We start from the raw sequence: 23,173 nt of genomic DNA, 5'->3' as shown, positions 1-23,173 counted from the left end.
AACCTTCATATATTAAATTAACTTTTGTTGTTAATGTGGTGAGTGGACTGGACAAGTCATGTGGGAGTCAAGTGTAAGTACCCAAACTATGTCAAATGTTTTTCATTCTTGGCATGCAAATGTATTAATGTAATGCATGTGTGTGTTTATTATGATAAGCATTGATGTTAGTCAGATGCTAGCTTAATCATATATTGTTGATCACACATGTATTGGTTAATTGAGATTGAAGGTTTTAATATTTATCAATGCCAAGATGAAAGTACGAGATGATGAGATGAGTGTGATATTTGGATGGTAAGATCATAGAATCGGCCAAGGTATGTATTGAACTCATTCTCACTGTGTACAGGATTAAATATGGTGAATATGTTGATCATGTTAAAACCAGTGTTGTTGGGTGTCACTATTATAAAAGGCGTGCTTTTTGGACGCTTTTGGTTCGACGCTTTTGATGTGGCGTCAGCGTATGATTTTTGGTACCGTCTTTTCTCGGTGCTTTTTCTGGTCGAAGATTGTCTTGACACTTAAAAGCGTCGGTAAAATCACATGCTATGCACGTGAGTGTGGCTGCCCGCAATTTTGAAATTTTTAATGAAAAAATTACCGGTTGTATTTTCACCCTCACTCGAATTAGGTTCCCAAATTCCCCCAACTTCCCAATTAAATCGCCCATCCATACTATTCTGCTCTCCTCTAAACCTGGACTCCATCATCAGCGACAAAAAAATCATTCCTTTTTGGTTAATTTATGGGTTTTGCTTGCTAAACTTCAAGGAATTTGGGGGGTTTTTGGCTCGTCACTTTCATAAATTTGAGGTATTAACTTACAATTTTCTATACAATATTGTTTCTAGGTATATATCTATCGTTTTTGGTACCTAATATATCACAATTCTCTAAATTTTCGTTAAAATTGGGAATTATTTCTTTGCATGTCTTCGATTTTAAGTTGGTGTTGAACAAGAATCGATCTCTTATTACGAGGTAAATTTTTTCCCTTAATTAGATAATTTAATTTCTTTTTATGTTGTTTATTTTCGTGAATTCTGTTTTCAAATCCAAGTTTTCACGTGTTTTTTTTTTTATTTTTAAAGTTGTTTTTTGGTTTTTGTTATGATTTTTATGGCGTTTTTTAGGGTTTTAGTTTAAAATTTTATGGGTTTTTTTTATATGAATTTCATAGGCTTTGAATTTTATGGGTTTTTAATATGAATTTTATGGGTTTTTGATATGAATTTTTTTATTTTTCTATGGTGATTTGGTGGCTGATGATTGCATTCTTTCTTCACATGCTCTGCTCTTAGAAGCAATACCCATTCCCTTATAAATCATTAGACAACAACCCTAATACTCACGGCCAGCTGCTGATGAATCAAGTCTTATTGTTAAGAATGTATAAGTTTGTTTGTTCGTTAAGATGATATGTATAGAACCAAGGCAGTAGTGTGAACAGGACATGATCCTAGGTTTGGGAATTTTGGGTATAGTTGAAATTGATAATTGCTGATTAAATGTTATCCCTTGCATGAAGCTGGAGGTTTTTTGTATTTCTTACATTTTTGTTTAGTTTAGATCATTGTATTATTCTAATTTTGATAATGCCACTGTGCTCTTCCTATATTGCTCATCTGATATTCCTTTGATGACATTATGACTTTTGAGGTCAAAACAATGGCTTGTGGGCATCTATTATATCTGTCAAATCATTATTTAAGCCAATGAATAGTATCACTCTGAATAGCCAGAACCCTATTTCAAAATATGACCACCTATCTTCCTGTATATTACACAAACAAGGTGGGGTTATGCTAGTAGTAAGATTTCTAGTTAATTTGCCTTTGTGTGATTACACTGTCCTTGAGATAAGCTTAGCTGATAGGTGTTTCCTATCACTGTTTTAATTAGTAGCTCTTGGATGTGAAATAATGTGTATGTACAGGTAGATCATCTTAAAGCAAAAAGGAGGTTTTTTTATTCTGAAGGGTAAAAGAAATTCAACCTTGTATAAATTTTCCAGTTGGTATAAACTACTAATTTTGTAGATGAAATAGTAATTATACAAATTACAAGGACCTCTTAATATATGATTACTCATTTCCTTGAGTAATATTTATTGTTGTAAAAAATTTATATAACGAATAGGAGGATTAGAACTTTTCATTTTTTAAGCCCTGCACAGTTAAGTAATCTTGGTTGTAATTGCCCTAGTACTCTAGTAGCGCCATTCTCATTCTCCCTCCATTGTAGGTGGGTTATTTTTGGGAGCTCCAAATTCAATGATATTTGGCTACTATGTCGGGAAAGGATGAACTTTTTCTACCTTGCTGAAATCCAGTGATGGCATTTTAGGATACAGAGAGTGATTCATTACTTGAGTGGAATTTGTTACATGTTAGAAGTTCCTTAGGGAGTAAATAAGGGACCTCTATCAATAGGGTTAATGGAAACAATGATCTGGATTGCTTCACAAGGTTTGATTGTTTTTTCTGTAAACTTTTCCATGTGCTCATATCTCTGTCTCTCAGAGTCTTTTTCTTCACGAGTCCATGAAAATGTGGAAGATAAAGTCTACCTCCACCAAGACATTCTCGTAGTTTGGAAGCTGAAAAGGTCTTCTTGAAAATTTTTGTGTACTTTATAGGAATCTAATATCTATATTTATATTAGGTATAAGAAAATTATGTTACTTTATCTATTAGTAGGGTAAAAATAATTCCAAATAGTAGACACATTAATAAGGATACCAATCTGAAACACCAATGTTGGCTACAATCTGATCACTACTGCCTGCCCTGGCCTAGTTCTCTTTCATTGCCCATATTTTAGCTCTTATTTTGGATCAAGAAACTGAAATATTGACAATTACTCAGTGACGACAATTGCCTCTTAGAGGATAAAGTAAGCAATGAATGAAATTTACATAATTGACAGAAATTTATGTGCAGAAAGCTTACTTCTAAGGTGGAACAACACTGTTAAATAACTCGTCACAAATGATTTGCATAATGTTTAAACAACTCTATGATGTTTGGAGGGAAGCATGAGGCTAAAAATTTTCCTTTATAAACAGGTTTTCCCCTGAATAGATGTTTGATGTTATTGCAGCTGTGGATTTCTGGTTGAGAGTTACATTTCACATGAGGTTTTAGACAAGCCAAAGTTTATTAAGGTACGATTTCATTGCATCAAACATCGATATATTCATAATCTTGTCTAATTTTGTTATGATTGAGTAATTAACAGTGAAAATGCAATTGTACACCATCTTGAAAGTCTCAATTTTAACCTAAAAGCAAATACATGGGAAACTAAATGCCCATGTAATAAGTGCAAGTTAAATAAAATGAATTCCGTAGAAGAAGTTGGAGGGCATATTTTATTTTATGGTCTTTATAAAAACTATAGAAATTAGATATTTCATTGTAAAGATGCAGGGAGTAAGACCTATGATCTAAGTGATGATCAATTAAATGCAGTAGGTCGAGATGATATGGACGGGTTACTAAGAGCAGCTTTTAGAGTTAATACACAACAAACCGACAAAACTCAAGATTCATCATTTAATGAACAAAGTATTGAAGATGACAATTCATATGACATGGATGAGGGGTTTACCATTTATCGCGAGGTAGATGATGAGTGTCAATCAACTTTCTCAAATGAAGAACGGGCAAAGTATAAAAATCTCATGGAAGCTTCTGAAAAAGGCTTGTGTTTCGGGGGTTTTTGTCCCTTGGGAGAGTTACAACACTAAGACTGGATTCAACAAAGGGCGCTTGTACCTGCAAAGCAAACGGACCGCCAACTGGTTGGTGGTCTGCCTCCGAAGATTAAGTTAGTAAGTATTCGGAGTAAAACGTGCGGAAATGAAGTTATCTGCTCGGATTCCAAGCTCAGGTAAGGTGCTGTCTGTTTCTTGAAAACGACAACTCTATATTAAATGTGAAAGTGACGTGTTGTCTCGTAGTTAGTATCCTCTCTCATAAATGTAGGATTTGTCCCTATTTATAGGGTCTTTTTGAAAAGTGTGCCCTCCCTAGGATCTGGTGACCTAGGGATTAGGTCACGCCGTAAAACGGCGCCACAAGGTTTGGGTCCTAGAAGGCCGCCATTCCATAAGCAATGCCTGAGTGACGCGTGTCACTGAGCCCAAAAGGCCTTTGGGCATCTCGTAGGGTGACACGTGTCGCCCTCTTAATGGTCCGTGCTGGATCATCAATCATCTCAGAACGGGGGAATGTCTGCCTACCACGTGTCACCATCTCAAAGGTCCAGATGGCACCCCTTCTAATGACACATGGCGGCTTCCGATTGGGCCACTTGGTCGGGTATAAAAATACCCAAATCATTTGCCCCTCACAGGGGTCACGTGCATTGCACATGACACTTGTGACAAGTGTCATCATCCAACTGGCAGGATTTTCAAATTACATTTTGGGGGGAAAAATTTGGGCTTACCCTTTCTATAAATAGGACGGTTTGACTCCCCTTTTGTTTTCACACCTTTGCGAATATTGGAGAATCTCTGCAATTTTGACTTTCAAAGACTCTCAAAGACCTAAACTTGTCAAGAATCCGACGCTCGGCTTTCTGTCTGTCTGTTTCAGCAAACCAGGCGTCTCGTAATACCTTCTTCTAAGGTAACCGCCTGCTCTCTTCTTTTACTTAATCTTTCTTGCATTTTTTCTTTATCAAATGGTTTCCCAAACGCACACGGCACGGCCTAGGTTGGCGATCAGCCAGTCACCGGGGACGGCTGAATCTAGAACTAGGAATGCCGAATGCTCGTTCGGGAACTTTCCTTTAAGTACATCTCCAAATCCGACAGTGTCTAAGCATCTGCAAGACACGATGGACAGAACAAAGCAGACGACGAGGAGATATAGGGCGGATGGTTCCTTTTACCATTCGCACAGTGAGACTGTCAACTCTGATGGCTCCATTAGGGTGCCTGCTAGTGAAATTTTGAGCACCCCCCAAACCCTTCTTCTGACCTTCCCCAAACTCCAACCTATTACTCTTCCCCTTCTTCAAGCGGCACCCCCAGTGATACTATACTGCGGGAAGACGACAGTGAATACCAGGCCAAGCCTTCGGAACAGGCGTCGGAGGAGAGTCTAGGGGAGGACCCTGTTGGCCCCAGCCGACAGTCCCCTAGCTCTAGGGAGAGCTCTGATGACGATTCAGCCTCGTCATCTTCTGAAAATGCCTCTGTTACTTCAGAGGAGGCCTGAGCAAAGATAAGCACTGCAAGGGAATCCTTGTCAGTGGAAAAGGGGGAAGGCTGGGCGGAGCCGAGTGCTTCTAGGCGCTTGGAACGCGCCCCCTACTATCACCATGTCCCGCAAAGCAAGCGGACTTCTATGACATCCAATCTTGCCAATTTCAAGTGCAAGACCGTAATGGGTCATGGTTTTTCCTTGTCCGTTCCCAACAAGGAGGATACGATAACCTGGCCAACCTTGGCCAGTTATAAGGACCAAGCATTCGGCTGCTACGAGGCGGTCCTCCAGGCTGGTCTACGCTTCCCTCTCCATCCGGCTATGGAGAGAATGCTGGACGGATACCAACTGGGTATCTGGCAACTTTTCCAGAATTCATGGATTAATATCACCAGGTACGTTGCCGCATGTGAAATGCTGGAGGTGGATCCCAGCTTTGAGGCATTTCCCACATGCATTATCTCAGCCGAGCACTTGCTAAGGGCGGCAAAGGCTGGTACACCTTGTCCACCTGCAAGGGGTACATGATGGCAGTCGGCAAGGAGAACAAGTGGAAGGATTGGAGAACAAAGTTCTACATATTCCATTCCTCTGATAGCCGACTGAACCAGAAATACAATAGGTGGAACAAGGATTCGTACCTCCTAGCTGGCAAGAGTGCCTTGCCCCCTCTCCCTAAGCGGGCCTAGGAGGAAATTTTTGACCGGGGTTTGTTCAAAGTGTCCATTCGCACAAATGAGCAGGGGCCAGAGCTACATACCCCTTTACAAGTGGCTAGAAGATGGGGTGTTCTTGGTCGCTTGTGGGATAAGCTCTGAGATGCCGAGAGGTAGTTGGCCGTCTGATTTTATGCAACCTTTAAATTGCTTTTCAATGTTTGTTTATAAAGTCTAACTCCTGCTTCTAGTGCAGACAAAGCTATGGAAAAGGTCTCGGCAACAAGGAAGCCGGTTGCTGTTTCTGCAGCAAAATATCGCTCGAACATCCTTAATCGAGCGAGTGACGAGCTGAAAACAGTCGGGACCCCAAGGTAGCTGTTTATAACACGATATATTTTTCAACAAAGGTTAATTTTTGCCCGCTTGTTTTTCTGACGCCTTTCTTTTTGCTCATGCAGAGTGGTTCCATCAGGCCCTCTCCCTCCAAGCAATCCCAACCCAAAATCCAGAAAACTAGGGCTGGTGATGTGAGTGCATCCGGCAAGAACCGAAAGCACATTGCTCACAAGCCCAAGAAAGGGGACGGCTCTACTCTCGAGGCTTATAGGGAGGTCAGCAAACCGGATGCTACTCAGGCATCGAAGGGTGGCTTTAAGCAACCTAGTACTGCTTTCGGCTCAGTAGGAGAGAAGAGGCGTCACGGGAAGGAGGAGGAGGTTCACCCAGACGGTATAAACCGCGTCTTTATTGAATTTCTACATCAAGATAGTTTCTTAGAACTTCTTTGACTAACTTTAATTTTGCAGCTCCTGTGCAAAGGTCGACTGTCGTCCAGATGGCCAAGGAGATGCTGAGGGCGCTTGACCTAGAGGACAAGGCGTCCGTAAGAGGAGTCGACACCCTTAACTTGGATGCCATCTTGGGGAACCTCTGTGAGGTAAAAAGTTAACTTAATTTTCTTATTAGTTAAGCACATGTCCGACTGGTCTTGACCATTCAGCTCTTTTCTCATTTTCAGACTATGCTGCGTATCCAGGGGCTAAGAAGGCCAATCTAGGAGAAGTCTAAAGTGGTAACAGCCGGTAAAGCTTGAGCCGAGTCCGCCTTAGACTGAGCTCAATTTGAAATTGCTAAAAATAAGCTTCTGACCCTTGATATGATGTATTCCTAGGCGGATGCCAACCTGCAGGTAAAGAAGGACCTAGATTCGGCTCACTCCAAAATCATTGACCTTAAGGCCGAAATTAAAGGTCTTAAGGAAAAGCTTGAGCCTCTTCAAGAGGCCAAGAAAGAGGCCGAGAGATCCAAGGAGCGGGTTGGCCGCCTGGAGGTACGCCTGGCGAACCAGGAGAAGCAGCTGAAGTCCAAGTTCAAGTCCCGAGCTGAGGAGGAGAATGAGGCCCTTGTCAAACAAATGATGGAGGATTATGAGGCCATCATGTAGATGGCATAGGGGCGGTATAGCCGGGTGCTGACTATAGCATCTGGAAATCCAAGTTTGATCAAGAAAACGAGGATTTCAATGCTGAACTTCTTCGCCAATCTCAAGAGAAGGCGAACAAGGCTGATGTTGAGGGCGAAGAGGCCGGCTCCTCATCAGGCTCTTCTGGGGACGAGGAGGGGGACTAAGAGAATGATGAAAATGCGAAGCAGCCGGAAGGTGATGATGCGGCCGCCAATGTTGATAACTCCCCTGCCCCTTAAGCTTTTTATAAGCTCTTTCTGCGGCCGAACGACCATTTATCTCATCTTCCGGCCTGCGTGCCGAGTAAATGTGTATCTTTACCGACCGAGGAGTCGAGTAAATTAACAATTTCTCTGGCTTTGCCAACAAACAATCTTACCCAGTCGTCTGGTGACAATTGGGCTTTTTAATTTGAAATTATTCAGCTGTTTGGCTGAAGTTATTCATATTGTTGTTCTTTAAATTTTTTCATTGCATGTTTTTTTTACTAAGTAATATAACCTGTATACCATGCGAATGTTCTTGCCCCTGGACGGATGTCGAGTGGTTTTGGTTGAGTGGATTGATTGATTTAGAAATTATTGATAATTAGAAGAGTATGCATGGTTTCTAAGTCAATCAATCACTATGGTGATTGCCCCAAATCATGCGACAGACGGCCATCCGGAGCTAATGAATAATTGTTTTCATTCGGCCGTTGGTACAAACGAAATACAAAATTCTTGACTTAGCAAATTTGCTAAAAAGAAAACCTTCGCCTGTTTTTCCCCAAGAGTTAAAAGCAGGCGTATCCGGCCATAGGCCACGTCGAGATAAGATGCTAAGTTTTAACTTAATCTTAATTTTACTTAGGAAGAATAATCCGCCTGTCTTGCCCCAAGAGCAAAGAACAGGCACATCCGACCCACATGTCTCTTTTTTAATCTGCGAAGTGTTTTAGCTCTTTTTTTCGTAAGTAATAGTCCGCCTGTCCTGCGTTTGAGCAGAAACAGGCGTATCTGGCCAAAGGCCTCATAAGTTAACTTAACTTGTAGATTAGCAAAATTTTCCGCCTGTCTTGCCCCAGAGCAAAAACAGGCACATCCGGCTTAATTCCTTAATAGCCTCTACTTATGAAACAATGACCCTTTTCCGAGTGTGCTGGAACAGTTAGAAAATTCTGGCCTTTTTAGATTTCACTTTCGATTAAATCAAACGACTGCTGCTTTAGCATTCGGTAGGGCCGCTTGATGTATTCGTAGAGCAATGTGCCACCCAAATGGGAGATGCTTCTCCTCGACGAATTCGCCCGAATGGACGTCGCCGGTTATCTGACTCATGTTGGAGCAGACTGTCATACTCATGTTGGAGCAGACTGTGACCGTTCGGCCTCTATTCGTTAATTAACATCCAACCATTGACCTTAAAATGATTTTATCTGGCCTTAGGCCTTTTAAAGAATTAAGCAGATATTCGTTAAGTGTTGGCATAAACTTAAAGATTTTCGTAAGAACGACTGCTTTAAAGTACTCAGCTCCTTCAGAGAGATTGGGGCGTATGCTGTTGGGACAGACGCTTTCCAAATACATTGGTCGTCTGTATTTTGTACAGGCGACGCTAATAAAAAAGACAAGTTGGGAAATGAAGGCATATTCTCATTAAAAAAATTTGAAATGACAAAATTTGAGGTATTTACATTCGTACTCAGAAATAGTACTTTTTCAAGTTATCTACATTCCAAGTTCTAGGCAGCTGCCTATCGTCTAGTTCTTCCAGGCGATAGGTGTCGTCTCTTACTTCCTCATATATTCGATAGGGGCCTTCCCAATTTGGGGTTAGCTTTCCCTGCTCATTCGCCCTACCGACTGCCTCCATTTTCCGTAGCACAAAGTCCCCCACTTTGAGAGGACGCTTGTGTACTCTTTTGTTGTAAGCTCGTGTCATTCTCAGACGGTAAATCTCATGGCGCAAGGCAGCATTGCCCCTGCGCTCTGGAAGTGAGTCCAATGCTAGCCGCATGGCCTCCCAGTTTACTTCTTCGTCATATAACATGACTCGAACAGTAGATTCTTAGTGTTCAATAGGCAGGACAACTTCTGCACCATACACCATGAGGAATGGGGTTTCTCTAGTCGCCCCTTTAGCAGTCGTTCTGATGGACCAGAGGACGTGTGGTAATTCATCCGCCCAAAGGCCACCAGCCCGTTCAATTTTCTTTTTAATCTCGTTTGAGATTAGCTTGTTGAAGGCTTCGACCTGGCCGTTTGCTTGAGGCCGGCCGACTGATGCAAAGAAGCTTAAGACCCCTTGGTCTCCTAACCAATTCTTGAGTTGAGGCGTCTCAAATTGAGGACCATTGTTAAAAACCATAGACATGGGCACCCCGAAACAAGTGATAATATTCCTCCAGATGAAGGAAATAACATCTTTTGTCTTGATGTTTTTGACCGCCTCCGCCTTTACCCACTTGGTAAAGTAATCCATAGCTACCAATATGTAGCGCTTGCCGCTTGGTGCTGCTGTGTAAGGCCCTAGTATGTCCAAACCTCATTTGGCAAAGGGTATTGGGCTGTGGATGACCGTCAGGTCTGTGGCCGGACGATGGATGAGCTTGCCAAACTTTTGGCACTTGTCACATTTTTTGACCATTTCCATGGCATCCGACTCCAGAGTAGGCCAGAAATAGAGCTGCTTGGCCTTGGCAGCTAAAGACCTGCCGCCTATATGGGAGGTGAGGAAACCCGCACGCAAATCTTCGAGGACCTCTTTACCCTTCTCTGGGGTAACACACTTCAACAGGGTTTTCAAGAAACCAGCTTTAAAGAGTTCTCCTTGTCTCAGCTCGAAGTTTGCCGCTTTCTTCTTCAGAACAGCCGCCTCCTGGGGTGAATTAAGGAGCGTGCCGTCTGCAAGATAAGCCCGGATGTTGTCCATCTAGTTAGATCTTCGGTCGAGAATTCCAATGGGGCTTCATTAGATATACTTCTCTTTTCCATGACCTCCCAGAAAACCAACCGAGGCATTTCACACGAGGCAAATGATGCTAGTTTTGACAGAGCATCCGCTTGATTGTTTGAAGATCTGGGCACCTGAGTTAGATGGAACTCCTCAAGTGTCCCAACTTCACTTTTGACTGCCTGCAAATATTTTATCATGGCCAAATGAGTGGCCTAGTACGTTCCATTGACCTGGAGTACGACTAGTTGAGAACCAGAGCAGGCGTCAATTTTCTTTGCCCCTGCTGCCTTGCAATACCTGTAGGCGTCGTTCGAAGTGCGCCTACATTAAAAGCATGTGGTGAATATGCTTGGCACTCATAGGAAGTGAGAATTGACATATACGATTAAGGACAAGGAAAGTAGGGAGCCGCCAACAAGTTTTTAAGGAACTTATAAACCGTTCACGGATCATAAAAAGGCAACCACGAATAAGGGACAACGAAGGCAACAATGATTGACCCGTGAAGGTTACACCCCAGTCATAATCCATGAGATTACTAACTTTATATGGTTCAGAACCACGAAAGGAGGATCGGGGATGATGGTACGAAGTGAGTCATGGAGTCACATTCGCCCGTATTGGCCTCTACTCGATTCTTATAGTGAAAAGCATTTCTGTGATCTCAAAGGCATACAAACAAAATATTCAATTCGCTCCAACTATTATTTAGCTAAATTGGTTGAATATTAATGCACACATTATTTTAAAATATTGGTGATCACTACAATTAATAACAAGATTAAAAAGGATCCTAAACCAGTTGTCCAAATTATCTTATTAGGCGTGATTTTCAATTACATATTCCCTTTAACATACAATATGGTGATCATAATAACAATAATAGAATAAACATTAATATTGGAAGCAATTTAACCACAATTTCAACAATATAAAATCGTTAGAAAAATAATAGAAATAAAAGGAACATAATTCTTACTTTAATTCTGTTTGTTTGCAACTACAAAATAATAAACGAGTTAGTAACTTCAAGGAAATAATAAAACAATAATTAAATTAAATTAAATAAGTAGAGTTGATTTGGGGCCAAACCCTCAAACAGTTCTACCTTTCACGCCTTGGCTTAAAGACAAAACCACGAGTAAAGTATGGACTCCTTTGAACACTTGAAGAAGGAATTTTGAAATGAGAAGGGTAGGCTAGTGTTTAGGCTAAAGCATAGAAGAGAGAAAAGTAAAAACTAGAGAATTAATTGATGCCCTGTACATCAGAAATGAGGGGGGTATATATAGGGAAAATGTGTTGAGGGAGCACACGGAACCCCAAAATGATAAAAACCCTAAAAAAGTATCATGTGACACGGCAAACTGTACCGTGACACGGGAAATCCCACCGTCAGACGGGAAACATTCCCGTGACACGGTGCAATTTTGGTGTGACGCGGGAAATTTTCAGAAAACGGGAAAGAAAACGCGTTAAGGGTTTACGCGAAAAAAACACGGAATGTCCCGTGTCACGGGAAATCCCACCGTTAGACGGGAAGGATTCCCGTGATACGGTGGCTGTCTACCGTGGCGCGGGAATTTCAAGCCCACTTTTCCGTCTAAAAACATTTTAACCCTAATTCCATTCGGCATTTTAAGTGTCGATTGATAATGTCGGGCCTTTTCTGACTTATTATTATTTGGGCTAAAATAAGAAAATAATTAAATAAAAATAAACAAAAGGTTTGGGCTAAAAATAAAATAAAAAAGGGTTTGGGCTAAAATTAAATATAAGTTTGGGCTGAAATAAAAATTATTCTTTTACTAAACATTAAGACTAGTCCATGTAGAAACGTCAGTTTCAAAAACGATAGTCAAAGTAGCCGATAGGGACGGAGAATGATTTAAGACGTTCTGCGATCCTAAATCATTTTGTATACGCCGATACCTGCAGAAACATGTTAGTTCTACAGATAAAAGGATAAAAGGATAGAATACGTATCTGGCACCAGTGTATCGGTGACAAACGAATTTGGCAGTTTCCTATGCTTGAAGGAATCCACCTAGTGACATTTGTTGAAACGCTTTCCATGCTTGAGGAAAGCCGACTAAAGAGTTTGGTAGCTTTCTAAGCCTGAAGAAACCTACCGGATAATACTTTCCATGCGGATAATACTTTCCATGCCTGAGGAAAGTCGACGAATGAATTTGGTGTCATTTATGCTTGAAGAAATCCACCGATAATGCCTTCCATGCTTGATGAAAGCCGACAAAGGAATTTGGCGGTTTTCTATACTTGAAGAAAAATCCACCGATAACGCTTTCCATACTTGAGGAAAGCCGACTTGGCGGTTTTCTATACTTGAAGAAAATCCACCGATAACGCTTTCTAAGCTTGAGGAAAGCCGACTTGGCGGTTTTCTATACTTGAAGAAAAATCCACCGATAACGCTTTCCATGCCTGAGGAAAGCCGACGATTGCTGAAATTTGCAAGTATATGACGGTTCGATTATCCCCAAACGTGGGCCGCAGATGATTCACCCCTTCAAATCGATTATCCGACCATATTAGGTGTTTAAAATGCCGAAAAATAGACTTTGATGCTTGCTAGGGGTAAAATGGTAATTTTAGTCCCCTTTAAAAATCAGTTAGAATTTTCTGCGTAATTCCAGCGAAAAATAACTGTTCAATTTATGCGAAAAATCATGCAATTTTAGTCAAAATGTCAGGAATATTCGCAAATAACTGTGTAGGTTAGGCACAAAGCCACCGCGTCACGAAAAAGATTCCCATGACACGGCACGGTTCCCCGTCACGCAAAGCTGTTTCCCGTGAAGCGGTAGGGGGGGCCCTTCACGTGGAACAAATTCCCATGGCGCGGGAATTTGTTGGCTGAAAAATCGGTCAACTGGTATCTTTGACCAGTCAAAGCATGTGCACCACATAATATATGAGCGTTACGTGGGAACGGTGTCCGTTGCACGGGATTTTTTTTTATGGTTTTAAATATCAACCATTTCTCCTATTTTGCTCATCCACCATTCCTCTTTCTTGTCCGATTTTCACCCAAAGAAAAATCTTTTTGCTCGGATTGCCGTGTCTCGGCACGTACTCACCGGTGCTCGGAGCTTCTACCGTCGGCCGGCATAAATTACCGTATCACGGCGGTTCTGCTTCCCCCTTTTTTTTATTTTCTCTTCAACTCGCTGCTAATCACTGCTGCTTGTCATCCTGCTGTTGCCTGAAGCTGCCGCCGGTGTCGCCGGTGTCGCCGAAGCTCCGTCTCTTCTCAGGCTCACAGTGACATGGCACACACTCACCGTGTCACGGCATTGACTGACCGTGTCGCGGTGGTCTGCTGGGTTGCGGAGTTTTTTTTTTTTTCGAGCTTTTGTTGCTCGATTTTTCACCGAATTCACTCCAAATTTTTTCCATACTCCTCATATTCGAACCTCTACAAGGATCTATGTAAGTTCCTCTTAATTTTTGTCTCGAATTTGCTTCAAATGAGTAATTTCATGAAAAACCCTTGAAAATGAATTTGGGGATTTTTGATTTTGAGGTTTTATGTTGAAATTCTTGCCATGAATTTACTTGTATATGTATGTATGTGTGTTTGTGTGAAATTTGAGACAAAAATTGCATGATTTGATGAAGAATTGAGCAAATCACCATTTTTGGGTACTACTTTTTATGAAATGATGTTCATGTTACTTTTTTGCACCTGAAATGGTGAAATATTGGTGGTAAATCTTGTAAAATATGTCATTATGTGTTGATTCATTGTTTTTGTGCAATTCTGAAACATATTTCATGTATGTACTATATCGTCATGGAGAACATAGTGTCATACGGCTAGGAGAACTATAGTACTAGTTTGTCATGGAGAAACTAAATACTATAAATACTTCCATAATTTTGCCAATTTTTAGCCTTGAGGTAAAAATTTGGCGTATAATGCAATAAACAACTAAATAACATAGGAAATGATGCTAAGTATTTAGATTTTTTATAAAAATGCAAGTTGAATTAAATGTCTTAGGAAATGATGCTAAGCATTTAGATCTTTATTTTTATAATAGCATGCCTAGGCGACGGGATCGCGATCTTTCCACCCACGGCCGGCGTCAGGCTTTTTGGGAGGACACTCCCACTATTCCCGAGGGTATGGACGACGATGCCTTAGAGTCCGAGCCTTGGGCTTCTACGAGTAGAGGTAGGTGGGTTCCACCTCTGTGGACTCCGGACCAGTTGGTTTTCTGCGGTGAAAACCACGTTTCTCATCGCCCACTCTCTGGCATAGTCGACGGCACGCTTCGCTACCATGTCTTCACCAGATCATTACGAAGGATCCTGCTACGAACGTCCTATGGGAATCGGCTGATTTAGTAGATTTCTATACGACAGTCGTAGGGTTTCGCAGCCCCCAGGGTTGCAGTGCGACGGTCGTTCGCGAATTGTTGGAGTATTTTTGGGATACTACCAACACTTTTCATTTTGCTTGGGGGGAGATGACAGTGACCCCTCTAGACTTCAGTATGATTAGCGGGCTGCGCTTTACTGACCGGGCCGTAGCTCAGATGTCTGATCTGTCTTGGGGATCGGCTGAGGCAGCCAATTTGTAAGGTCCGATCGTTCAGCATATCAGAACCCGACCAATGTCTCGAGGTGGTCCTAGGAGCGGGCGATCGGAGCTGGCTTTAGTTTTAGCTCGTGGCTTCGACATGGAGGAGACATCGACTGAGCAGCGAGTGCAGATCTTCATTCTGATTCTGATCTCTATGACTCTTTCTCCTGATAGGAGTTCACACGTACTCCTTTGCTACCTCCCTTCTTTGGTTAGGATCCATGAGATAGGATCCTATAGCTGGGCCAGCCTCGGATACGCCGACCTTCTCTTATCGCTACGTCATGGCTGTCGGCAGCTGAACGACGAGTCTCCCATCACTGTCTATGGTCTGTGGAGAGTCGTAGAGGTGATGATCTTTTCCTCTTCTTGTTTCACTTTAATTTGTTCGACTCATGTGCTCAAAGATTACTTTTCATTGCAGTTATGGTTCTACGAGTACTTCCCAGGCTTGGCTCCTCGCTGGCGTCGTGGAGCGGTCCATGATTTCCTGTTGGGGCCAGCTGGCGTGATCGAGGAGAGTCACGGGTGGAGTCTGTCCCTGCGCTGCATGGGCTGCTACGCCGAGGCACCTCTTCTGTTGGCGTAAGAATTAGTTTTGTTGCCTGTTATTTTCCCTCCGACGTCGTTTCTGGTGTTTCATGCCAACTTTTTATGGTTTTCATGTTGCCATTGATGTCCAGTATCGTCCTTGGGCCGGGATGACTGATCTTCCTGAGGCCTTACGTTTGTCTGGTATTTGGGGGAGCATGTCGTTCGTCAGCATAGCGGTGATCGCTTTGTGGTGCCCTCATCTCCACCAGAGTCGATGCTGGACTCACGCTTGATTAGGGATTTGATAAACAGGGGAGAGCACTATACTTTTCCATGGCAGGAGTTTGTGCACATGGAGGGTGATTATGCGCAGGACTTGCTTCCCTCTCTAGCTCCTCCACCCCGTCTTCCTAAGGTATGATTTCTTCTAAGGATCTTTGTTACTAGTCTCTGTTTTAAATAGTTGAATAACTTGATTATTCGATTATATTTTCAGACGACTATTCGCCCTGTGGGGAGGATCGAGATTTCGCCTTAGTCTGTCCGCTATCCAAGGCCGATTGGTATCACTGAGGACCATATTGCTGACGCGCCAGAGGGTTACAGAAAGGCGCAGGAGTCTTTGCCCCAGGTCTTTGAGCCGGTAAGTTTTTTTGATGCATTATTCATCCTTTTAACACCGCTTGTTACTGACTTTTCTTTGTTTTATCCTCAGTCTAACCGCCCGGAGATGATGGGATTCATGAAGCTGGTTGACGCCCTGAAGTACTGCATCATCAAGCTTCGGCGCGGTGCGAGTTGTCGTAGCTCTAGCGACGTTCTTGAGGTATCCTTCATTTTTTTTTCACTTCTACCATTTGTTTTATTTTGCATTGCTGACACCTTTTGATTTTGTATCTTTCAGGAGCAACGGAGGTCCCGCTCGCGCTCGAGGCATAGAGGCTCGGACGAGGAGCTTGGTCGTGGTAGACGATCTCCTGAGATTCACCGGCGTTCTCATTCTCAACGAGAGCCTCAGATTACTCAGCCGTTTCAGGAGGCTCAGTGGCAGCAGCCTCAGTCTTCCCAGCGCTTTCCGGGCCAGATTCAGGGGCAGCGGCAGTCGTTTTTTACAGCCTCCACAGCCTGAGCTTGGGTCTGTCTTGACTCCCGTGGATCCTGGTTCATTTTCAGCTCCATTGTCTGGGATTCCTCCACAAGTGTCAGGCTTGTTCTCAGTTCTAATGTATGGGACGATGCCTTCACCGACGATTCCCGCGTCTTTGAGTCAGTCTACACCGTTTGCCGGTTGGACGGGTCCTGCCTTGAGTTTGACTACTGCTGGGGTCACAGGGACTAGTAGGGACACTACTCCCCGTACTCGGATGATGGAGGGACTCTTTGGCTCACCGTTCCCATATTCACAGGGTGGAGATGATACTGATTCTAGTTCTAGAGACTTTTGACCGAGTTTTTTTAGTTGTACATACTATGATGACACTTGACACTGTTTAATTATTATGACTCTTTTGTACATTATTTGTTTATGTGTTTATTATTGTGTGTTAGTGTGTGCTTGAGACTCATTGTGTGTGATCGTGTATTTATTAATGACGCGACAAAAAACGAAGTTGAGTAATGGAGGGTACCGACCTTCCCCAAAAGAAAAAGAAATAAAAAGACAAGTAAAAATAAATAGAACGAGTAAACAAAATGATAAAGAGAAAAATAAAAAATAAAAAAATAAAATATTAAAGTGATGAATAAATAAAGATAATAATAAAAATAAAATAAAAATAAAAAAGTTGAGAATTTTATTAGAAATAAAACTCTTAGAAAACTGAAAAATAAACGGTGAAGATAAAATACTAAAAAAAATCTGGATAGATACGGGAAAGGATGAAAAAAGAAAACGTGTGGGGTGCCGTGACACGGCACTTTATACCGTGTCACGGCAAAAACTGCCGTGTCGCGGCAAAAGTTCCCGTGACACGGTGGGATTTCCCGTGTCACGGTACGCTTATTCCGCAACGGTGTGTTTTACGCGTATGAAAAGATAATTTCTGAGCAGTTTCGAGCGCTTTTGCTATAAAATAGGACCAGTATATTCATGATATGCATAATTACGAAACACAAAATAATTTAGAATTTCATATTTCAATAATCATGTCTCAGAATTTTGATAATACATTGCGCGACTGGTCTTATTCTTTGACCAATGCTAACAAAAGAGAGTTAGAATTATTTCATGTCAGGGGTTTGCTAGCCCTGCGACATGTAGCTATTGAACATGATTTTCTTAGGGCAGCATTAGATTATTGGAGTCCAGAAACACAATGTTTTAAATTTGATTATGATGAAATCTGTCCCCTGCCAGAGGAATTCGGTGCAATCTTTGTATTTCCTGCTAGAAATCTTATTGCCATGCCTACCTACGTGACTATTATTACCAAGATTTTGAACTCCATCTAAATCTAACAGATCCAGATTTAAATAGAATTGTGTGAGGTAATGAGGTAGACTCGGAAAAACTTGCAAATTTATATTTTAATCGCCCTGTCTCTGAGTCTTATCATGTATATCGTAGAAGGGCATATATTTTTTGCATGTTTAGAAAGCTTTTATTTGCAAACGGTAGGGTAGGACATGCTTGTCTACCGTCTGTGCTTGAACATGTCGAATCTGGAAGATCTCCTATGCCGACGTGCCTTGGAGAAACATTTCGTGGCCTTGACGAAGCAAAAGCTGACCGGAAAGCCATCAAGAAGGGCTCTCTGGTACTGCTGCAGGTAAACATACTCTCCGAGTAGCCCCCGTGACACAAAACAGGCACCGTGTCACGGTGGGTGTCTGCCGTGACATGGTGAAATCTGCCGTGTCACGGGAATCTTCAATTTTTTTTTTTTTTTTTTGCAGATTTGGTTGATGGAGCGTTTAGAACTATTTAGAGCCCCCGACGATGTTGAAAAATATGGCCCTAACGACCTAGTCCGCAGGAAAAAGAATTACTCTGCGAACATGTCGTATGAAGACTGGAAAATTTTCTTTGCAAAGAGGGAATTTTCCATTCGTTGGGTGGTGCCTTGGTGGAGGCTTACTAGGATGGTTGGCACGAATGATATTCCATATTGCCGTGTTCCTAGTATCTCAAAACTGACTTTTTATTGTCCTTCTCGACTGATGCAACAGTATAGACTTGAACAAGTAGTTCCACGCTATAACGATAGTCCTCGTGAAGTATCGTTGCATGAAAGTAACGTTCACAAGTACGAGACTTACTGGATTGGAAGACCTTTATGGACCGTTTCTGCAAGTGACCAAGCTCCTCCTCCTTTATCTAGTGTATACAAGGCATGGTTGAACCCTAGAAGTAGGAGGGAGCGATTCGATTCACGCAAGTCTTATGTGAAGAGTCGTCTTGGAAATAAGAAAGCCCCTCCCAAAGATCGTCTAGGTCCGAGAACACAAGGGATTGAGTTTAAGACTCCTATAATGGCAAAAAGGAAGAGTTATGTGAAAGGGAAGGGTAAAGAAAAGATGGTCTATAGAGAGAAACAACCGAAGAATTTCAAGAAAGGTGAAAGGGGTGAAAGTTCGACTAGGGGTGTGACGGTTCGGGCTACAAAAGACACATTAATGGTGAAGGCCAACCTAATTGACCGAGAGAAGGATGTTCCTAAAGTGAAGAGAGATTAGATCAATATTGCTTTGCTTTTTATGACTTATAATTTTTATTTAAAATAAGGCATAAGATGCCAATAATTGTAGTCACATTTATTTCAATAATAATAGCATATTTATTTCAGCCTTAAATAAAAAATTACAATGACTTTTATTTATTATTTATTTATCCGAGTCAAGGAGTCGGACGCAATGGAAGAACGAAAATAAAAATAACCTCGAACAAACAATGAATTCGCAACGAATGCGTCACTAAAAAAAATCGGAAAACCTGAAATTCCACCGTGTCACGGTGAAAAATCCCGTGACACGTTACAAATTCCCGCGTCACGGCAATTTATTTTTTTCACTCAGGTCCACCGCGCCACGATGGACTGTACCGTGACACGGCGGAATGTCCCGTGTCACGGCAAAAAGCCTTTTTTTTTGTCGTCATGCAATGCTGAACTGACTCGCATATTTGATGGACAGAGGGAGGATTTTTTTTTTTAAAGTGCCTACGTATCCTGAAAAGGAATCAGGCGAAACGTAGCTCTATTGGGTCATGAACCCATGCGACTAGTCATAGAATTTCTTGAGTTGATCCAAGTTGGTTAAATTGTGGAAGCCGTTACCGTCCATGTCTGCCAATTGTGCTGCTCAGCCAGACAGGATGGCTTTAACAATGTACGGGCCTGACCAATTCGGTCTGAATTTTCCTCTTAGATCTAACACATTTTTACGAAGTGCCTTAAGCACCAGGTCACCAACTTTGATGTTCCTAGTCTTGACTTTTTTATTAAAATGTCGCGCCATACGCTGTTGGTAGATTTGGACATGATGCGAAGCTGCCAAGCGTTTTTCATCAAGTAAGACTAGTTCATCATATCTTGCTCTAATCCATTCGACTTCATCTAATTGGCTTTCCAATGCGATTCGAAGAGAAGGGATTTCGAGTTCTATTGGTTGTACAGCTTCAACTCCATAGACCAAAGAGAAAGGAGTAGCCCCCGTTGATGTACGAACAGAGGTTCGATATCCCCCAAGGGCGAAATGTAGCTTACTTGGCCAATCCTTGTAATTTTCTGTCATCTTTTCGATGATAGTTTTAACATTTTTGTTGGCCGATTCGACTGCACCATTTGTTTGTGGTCTGTAAGGTGATGATCTGTGATGCTGGATATGATATTTCTGCAATAGTTCCGCGCATTCGGCTTGGAAATGCGTTCCATTATCACTGATCATTTCATGTGGTACCAGTAGACACCTAAAAATGTCTCCCCAAAACCAAACCCGTTGATGAACACCTTTCACCGCCATTATTGGTTGAGTTGAGTAATTAATCTTTGGAGTGCCTAAATCCATGTTCTATCCAATATATTTCATGAACCAATCCAATTTCTAGCTCATTTTCCTAAACCATAATCTATTTTCCGATTTTTGTGTCAACATCGCAAAACTGAGAAGAAACTGATTTTATGGATATACAATCTTTGGATATGCCTTTAAATAATATTTCCAACCATATATCATAAGCCCAATTCCGAGCTATAAAGAAAAAAATATGAGCAAAACACTAAACTCGGCCTAAAACCAACACCTTTCCACTAAAACATCAATATCTTCAAATTTACAAATCATTTTTACTTGATTCTGATTGGGTTGGAAAGTAGACTTGATAAGATTTCCAATGATATATTATATGCCTTACTTCGAGTTACGGATCAAAAGTTATGATTATTTTAAAAACGAGTAAAAAAACTGAAATTACCGCGTAGCAGCAAAAATGTGGCGACACGGCAAAAGCTGACGTGTCACGGGGCTGATTCCCGTGACACGGTGCCCATTTTAGTATTTATGCACAATTTTCTCCCGTGTCACGGTGCAATTTTCCGTGTCACGGTGCCCATTCCGTGACACGGGAATATTCCGTGTAATTTCCGCGTACTTTTTACACCGTGACACGGCATACTGCACTATGCCACGGTGGACAATGCCGTGCCATGGAATTTCTTCCCGTGTCACGGTGCACATCCCATGCCACGGGATTTGGTCCGTGTTTTCTCCGCGTAATGCCTAAACGCGTTTTCACTTCCCGTAACCTAAATATTTCCCGTGTCACGCAAATTTGTACCGTGTCACGGGAAAGTTTCCCGTCTGACGGTGGGATTTCTCGTGTCACGGTACACTTTGCCGTGACGCAGGATACGTTTTTAGGGTTTTTATCATTTGAGGATTCCGTGTGCTCCCTCAGCACATTTTCTCTATAAATACCCCCTCATTTCTGATGTACGAGGCACCAATAATCATTCTCTCTCACCTTACACCAAAAATCATTCTCTTCTCCCTCTTTAACCTTATTTCTAGCCTCCTTATTCTTTCATAACAATTCCCCTAAGCACTCCAAGGAGTCTATAATTAACCCGAGGTTCCGTCCTTAAACCAAGGCGTGAAAGGTACAAATAACTGAGGGTTTGGACCAAATCAACTCTACTTTTTATTTAATTTAATTTTCATTTACTTTATATTTTTTTTATTAAAGTTACTAACAGTTTATTCATGATGTAGCAATTTAAAGGAACGCGCGGAATGTAAGTAATTAATTAAATTAATTACTCTTATTTTATTTTATATTGCTAGTATCATGATTAGGTTATTTTATATTTGATTTGTCTAACGCTATTATTGTTAAATTGCTTCCAATGTTAACGTTTATTTTATTATATTTATTGATCACCATATTGCATGTTTAAAGGGAATATGTAATTGAAAATCACGCCTAATAAGATAATTTGGACAACCAGCTTAGGATCCTTTTTAATCTTGTTATTAAATCAAGTGATCACAAATATTTTCGAATAATGTGTTGCATTAATATTAAACCAATTTAGCTTAATAATAGTTTGGAGCAAATTGAATATTTTATTTGTATGCCTTTGAGATCGCAGGAATCATTTTTCACTATAAGAATCGAGTAGAGGCCAATACCGGCGAATGTGACTCCATGACTCACTTCGTACCATCATCCCCGATCCTCGTTTCATGGTTCCGAACCATATGGAGTTAGTAATATCATGGATTATGAATGGGGTGTAACCTTCACGGGTCAATCGTTGTTGCATTCGTTGTCCCTTTATCGTGGTTGCCTTTTATGATCCGTGAACGGTTTACAAGTTCCTTAAAAACTTGTTGGCGGTTCCCTACTTTCCTTGTCCCTAATTGTATATGTCAATTCCCACTTCCTATGAGTGCCAAGCATATTCACCACATGCTTTTAACGTAGGTGCACCTCGAGTGACGCCTACAATTTGGCGACTCCACTGGGGAGGATTCTTGGTTATTTATCGATTTGAGTGATTGATATTTAATTAATATGAGTGGATGAGACTTGAAAGATTCTTGAAAAATATTCCTGTGATTAATTTGGCATTTTTGCATATGCATAGACGTCTTAATGTCGCATTTAGGTCTGTCCCGTAGGAAAAATTGAATAACTTGATTGCGTACGAAGGAAAACAGGGCACCAATCAGATTTTCTAACTGCCGTGTCACGGTACGGTGCACCGTCAGACGGTGTGCCGTACCGTGGCACGGGAATATTTTACGTGTCACGACAGTCCTTAAAATCAGTCCGGTGGCTTATTTTCTCTTCTCACAGTCAACTTCCTTTGATTTTTCTGAAAAAAAACGTGTGTGTTTTACATACGTCTTAGCCCCAGGGGATTTAAGCTCTATCAACCCAAAACTGCTCATGGCAATAAGGGTTCATCCGAGTTATTAAATCCACCCAAACCATGGACTCGAGTTCGATTTCATCACGAACTCGCGGGGCCGCCCGTTGGCATACACCCTCAAGGGAGGCTGCCTTGCTAACGCGTCCAAACTCTTAACCATGGTACCCTTTGACACCAAATAAACTTGACCATAGTCAAACATAGAACTTGACCTTAGGTTGCGAACTATTCTTTGCATCATTGTGCCTACATGTTTTATGTTTGGTCGTTTTGATCCTAACCTTAACGATCTTTCTTTGTCTATGGTGGATTTTTTTATGACTAACGATTGCCAATGGACCGTACTCACTTAGCAATTAAAAATAAAA

At 41.6% G+C, this 23,173-nt stretch overlaps 2 long non-coding RNA genes across 9 annotated transcripts; both read left to right on the top strand.

Annotated features, from left to right (window-relative positions):
- The first annotated feature begins 549 nt into the window (after positions 1 to 549).
- On the top strand, positions 550 to 7,904 carry LOC110733197. 7 transcript variants are annotated; one of them, XR_002513589.1, is made up of 5 exons: positions 550 to 819; positions 953 to 987; positions 3,074 to 6,821; positions 6,903 to 6,966; positions 7,056 to 7,904. It is a non-coding gene; the product is annotated as an uncharacterized LOC110733197 (long non-coding RNA). The 7 variants fall into 7 exon arrangements; XR_002513586.1 differs by having other exon boundaries at positions 3,074 to 6,255; positions 6,343 to 7,904; XR_002513585.1 differs by having other exon boundaries at positions 3,074 to 6,613; positions 6,691 to 7,904.
- A 7,530-nt stretch (positions 7,905 to 15,434) lies between these two features.
- Positions 15,435 to 16,856, top strand: LOC110733196. 2 transcript variants are annotated; one of them, XR_002513582.1, is made up of 5 exons: positions 15,446 to 15,483; positions 15,582 to 15,847; positions 15,929 to 16,075; positions 16,148 to 16,258; positions 16,337 to 16,856. It is a non-coding gene; the product is annotated as an uncharacterized LOC110733196 (long non-coding RNA). The 2 variants fall into 2 exon arrangements; XR_002513581.1 differs by having other exon boundaries at positions 15,435 to 15,847.
- Positions 16,857 to 23,173: the final 6,317 nt, after the last annotated feature.

This window comes from Chenopodium quinoa, unplaced genomic scaffold (genome assembly GCF_001683475.1).
Source record: "Chenopodium quinoa cultivar QQ74 unplaced genomic scaffold, ASM168347v1, whole genome shotgun sequence".
In the NCBI taxonomy this organism is placed as follows: Eukaryota; Viridiplantae; Streptophyta; class Magnoliopsida; order Caryophyllales; family Amaranthaceae; genus Chenopodium; species Chenopodium quinoa.
This window is presented reverse-complemented; position numbering and strand designations above follow the sequence as displayed.